At 52.1% G+C, this 4881-nt stretch overlaps 1 long non-coding RNA gene across 1 annotated transcript; it reads right to left on the minus strand.

Annotated features, from left to right (window-relative positions):
- Nucleotides 1-461: 461 nt before the first annotated feature.
- LOC139702715 (uncharacterized) lies at nucleotides 462-4489 on the minus strand. The gene is made up of 3 exons (XR_011705292.1): nucleotides 1725-4489; nucleotides 1118-1290; nucleotides 462-952 (listed from the first exon to the last, which is right to left on the minus strand). It is a non-coding gene; the product is annotated as an uncharacterized lncRNA (long non-coding RNA).
- Between the last annotated feature and the right edge of the window lie 392 nt (nucleotides 4490-4881).

Consider the following 4881-nt stretch of genomic DNA (forward strand, 5'->3'; position numbering starts at 1 on the left):
GCCACTGGAACATCTCTGGAGACAGGCCTTCCAAGCCCTTTGCCCTCCCCCTTCTCTTTCACTGCTGGGGATTGATCTGAGGGGCGCTGTACCTCTGAGCTACATCCCCAGCCTTTACATGTATTTATTTATTTTTGTTTTGGGACAGGTGCCCAGGCTGGCATCAAACTTGTGAATCTCGTGTCTTAGACACCTGGGATTACAGATGCCCAGGACTGTGCAAGGGTCCTTGGCGTATTCTAAATTTAGGTTATTCTTTGGTTGCAGATTTATATCCATTTGTTATATAATCTAGACATGAAATCCATATCACAAAATATATCTGCAAATATTTTCTTCTATTCTGTCATTTTGCTTTTTCTTAAACTCATGCCACTTATTTGTTTATAAGTGATTTTGACAAAAGCATATGAGTCCACACTCATTTACAAAAACAAGTTCAGTCTTTTATGGTAAATACTTTTAGTGTTTTAAAAAATCAAATCATTTTCATATGTGAACATCTTTACAAGTAAGGATTCATTCTCCTGCATCCTGCTTGTTGGAAGGTAATGTTGAGGATCAGATCACAGGCTTCCTCTTCCCAGTGTGCACAGAGCTCCCCACGTCCATGATGTCATGGACCCAGGAGGTGTCACTGATGTGTGGCTACAGACCCTTGGGAAGCCCTCAGTGCTGTGGAGGTTCAGGCAGCCATGTGGCCGTACCTGGAAACACGTCTTCTCCAGGGACTTCAAGTGATTAGTAGTGACAAGCCCCAGTCAGTCTCTGCCCTCTTACACTAGTTCTTCTGTGGAGAGGGGGAGGATTTCAAATGCCGAGTTGTTACTGGAGGTTGGTGTAGACACTGCTGATTGTCATGGCTGGGGGAGGGGTCCTACTGGACTTAGTAGGTACAATTCCAGATGGTGCTCGACACCCCACAGCACACAGCCCCACAGGATGACCAGCCCTAGAGTCAGTGGAGAGAAGGAACCCTGCTCTGTGCCCTTGCCCATCCTTCCTAGAGCCTCCCCTCCCCCTGTTTTTTCCCACCCCTCACTTCCCTCCAACCCCCTCCCATTGCATATTCACTTCCATTCTCTGAAGTTGCCCTTTGCCCAAGGTCAGCCCTCACCTGCCCTCTCTGGGGGCCTCTGTTTGTGCCTGGCAGGAAGTGTCCACTAGAGGGCGTGCGTGCTCTTCCCTGAGCTCAGGGGAGCCTTGATGTCCTCTGAGACCAGTGCAGCTGCTCTTCCAGCCCCAGCCCCAGTCCTGGGTGGAGCTGAGGATTTGCACTAGAGGGAGCTCCTGGGACAGGCAATTGGGGAAGAACCTCATGTAGAAGGTTTGTGCACCTGGACTGGTGACCCAGAACCAATGCCAGAGCCTAGGTCATTTGGAGGGGGAATGTCAGACTCAGTGGCTGGACACTCAGGAACCTGATGCCTCTGCCCATGTGGCCACTGGCGGAAATGTCTGTGAGCCTGTGTCCCTAAAGGCTGTGTCACCTGGGCTTTTTGTAAATAGGTGTCAGCAGGGCTGCTGTGGAATATTCCAGACTGGAACTTCTCCAATGGGAGTTGGGTCCTCCCAGATATGCTCACTTGGAAGAATCAGGAGGGATGTGACAGTCACCAGGCACAGATGCCCATCAGGGCCTAAGGGACCAAAGGTCTCTGGGCTTCACTGTCACCCCTGAGTTGGGACTAGGAAATTGGACATGTGTTGTCCTGCCCACTCACCTCAGCAGGGGCTGTTGCTGGTTGTCTGTAGGGAACTGGGCTTCCCACCACCCCCTTGCAGGGCAGAGGAGGATCTGGAACCTTCCCCTAGAGTCAGACAGTGGAGGAAGCAGGTGAGTTAGGAGATGGAGGTGGGAGCTCTTGGTTGATGGGCAGCCAGGAGGCGCCCAGGCTCTGAGTGCTGCAGCTGACAGTGGTCACAGTGGTCCTCTGGGAATCCAGCCTTGTCCCTGCAAATGTTCATGAACTTCCCACCTCTTTGCTCCTCAGTTCCCTTCCTGAGCTCCTCGCCACAGCCACTCTCCCAGCTGAGACCCTGGGTCATTTAACATATATTTATTGAAATGCAAGGATCCAAGGAGCAGGACTTGTACTTGTAATAGACAGTGTCCCCTGTTGTGGACTAGGCCACTCTTGTTGCATTTTATTTCCTGTAGGGAACATTGTACATACATTAGATGACACACCCATGCTTATGGGAGTGATGTGGGAAGACAGCATTATTGATAACAAGGAGGCAATTTAGGAGATGGGGATTTCCATCCTGAGAAAGCCACCAGGCCAAGGGGTCACATGCACAGAGCCTGTGCTGGGATTTTAGTGAAAAATCTCTTTAGCTCTAGTCAGCGGGTGTGCGTGCTAGGCAGCTCATAAATTTTGCGGTGGTCTGTTTCTCTCTCTCTCTCTCTCTCTCTCTCTCTCCCCCACCTTTCTTTCTTCTTCTTTTTTTATGTTGGGGATTAAAGCAGTTATCCTCATGCTAAGTTGCTGAGGCTGACCTAGAACTTGTGCCCTCCTGCCTCAGCCTCCTCAGTCACTGGGATTCCAGGAACCTGCCACTGGGCCCAGCAGTGGTCTGCTTCTCTGATGCATGTGCTATGGTTATCTGAGAGTCACCAAGTGTTCTGGGGTCTGTAACTCCAGATAAAACTTACTGATTAGATACTGTCTTTTCTCAGGAATAGCTGACCACATTGTTTAAGAGAGCAGAACTAGAGCAGGGCACAGTGGTGCACACCTGTAACCCTGAAACTCTGCCGGCCAAGACAGTAGGAACCTAGGTTTGAGGGCAGCTGCAGCAGTTTAGCAAGGCCCCCAACTTAGTGAGATCCTTACACAAAAAATAAGGGCTGGGATGTGGTTCAGTGGTTAAACATGCCTGGGCTGAATCCTGAAAGCCCTCTTCAAAAAAAAGGCAGAACAATGGGGAAGAGCTAAAAATAAAAATAAAAATAAAAAAACAGAAACAGTCTAAAAAAGAACCCCAACTTTTGCTGGAGAACAGTTTTACCCAGGGGGCAGCTCTGGTCATCATCATCATCTGTAGCAAAGCTAGTGGGAGGCCAATAGTATATTGCTCCATGCTGTGACCTCAAAGTCAACTAGAAGGAGGAGAAGCTAGAGTGTGCCTTTGGGGGAGGAGAGTGAGGTCTTCAAGAGGGGGTGTGGGTGCACAGCCTCAGAAAGTTTCGGTGTCAGAGCAGTAGGTGCTGAGGGTTTGTAATCCTTGTTGTGTTTTTGGCTGATATCGTGGGTCAGTGGGAAAAGGGTTGATCTATGAGGTACATGTGGCATCCCGGTGTCCTGGAATCCTCTGGGAGATGGCACAGGCCCTGAAGAGGCCAAATGTGCTGGAATTTTGGGAATTAGAATTTGTGCCATTGTGATTTGCACTGAAGGGACAATTTGAAGTGTCTGTCCTGCTGTCTGTTGAGGTCAGTTCCTTGGGCTCCATGTGGCCTTCAATGTGACTCCAACTGTTGGTGCCAAATCCCCTTTAGGGCAGGGTGGGGCAGAGTCCCATAGTCAGCTTGGAAGTGTCCTCTGTGTGGGGTGTTGGTGAGTGGAATCTGCCCATCCCCCCAGTTTCTGGAGCTCTGTGTGTCCTCCCATCAGGAAGCTCAATACCTGTCCACAAGTGGTTCCCCTGAGCACCCCCAGTTCTCCATATCCTGACAGTAGTCACTGTCTGCATTCCCTGAATGATCCAGCAGATGTGACCCTGCCCGTGGCCAGGCCCAGATCTCCCCCAAGTGTCCTCTGAGTCTGCCAGAGAAAGATCTGGAAGGGCTCTGTGAGACAGGAGGAGGGGGAGATGGGGCCTCCTTACTTCTGGGATGACTGGTTTGTGACATCCATCCAGTGATTGAGGCTAGGAGGAGGAGGAGTGGCCTGCGTCCTGAAGGTCAGGCAGGAAGTGTCCCATCGGGGCCTGGTGTCCCAGGAACAGAGCATCGGCCTCCCCAGACACAGACTCCAGGATGCGCTGACACAGGAGGGCCTGGCCCAGGTCTTGCTCCAGGTGACCAGGCCTGACTCTCTGCAGAAGGACCCATGTAGCACTTATGGGAACCCAGGATTGGCACTTCCTGTCACATATGGAGGAGCTGGAGCCCCGTCCTTCCTCTCCAGTCCTGGACACCAGAGATGTTTGTGACGTGGCTCCAAGACACATGCCCCAGAGACTCAGCCTCTCCACACACCTCACAGGGGCACAGCCACACCAGGTTTGTCAGAGGCACCTGCAGAAGGACCCAGGGAGTGGGCTGGGCAGGGCAGGAGGGCACAGGCACTGTCCACAGAGCCAGGCTGGACAGAGGCACCCGCTCTTGGACAGTGCCTTCAGGACATGCCCTTGGAAGGCAAGCAGCAGGGCCCAGGGCTTCTGTGTGTCCACTTCTCTCCAAGCTCTCTGTCTCAGGGCCTTCTCTGGTGATGTGGTCAGTCCTGGGTGCTGGGGGTGGGGGAACAGAGTGAGAGCTCATTCATTAGTCACCCACCTGGGTGGGAACACTGGGATGCCTCTGTCCCAAGTGTCCCTTGTCCTGTCACTTCTTGTTTTTTTCTTTTCTTTCCTTTTTTCCCCCCAGGGCTGAGTGCTGAACCCAGGGCGTTGCTCATGCTCGGCAAGTACTCTGCCACTGAGCTAAATCCCCAACTCCTGTCCTGTGACCTCTCTGGAAAAACTCCCCCTAAGCAGGCTCTATAGACAGGACCCACCACTATGCTCAGGGAAGGGACCTGAGGGCCATGTCCTCCCTGGGGACAGGTGTGGTTGAGGATCTGAAGCCTAGAGTGTGGAGAGGCTCACCCACCAGCAGCTCCACCAGGGACCCTCTATAGCCCCAGGGCATGGGGGACCTTGGGAGATGTCTGT

The sequence above is a fragment of the Marmota flaviventris genome, chromosome 18 (assembly GCF_047511675.1).
Source record: "Marmota flaviventris isolate mMarFla1 chromosome 18, mMarFla1.hap1, whole genome shotgun sequence".
Taxonomy (NCBI): domain Eukaryota; kingdom Metazoa; phylum Chordata; class Mammalia; order Rodentia; family Sciuridae; genus Marmota; species Marmota flaviventris.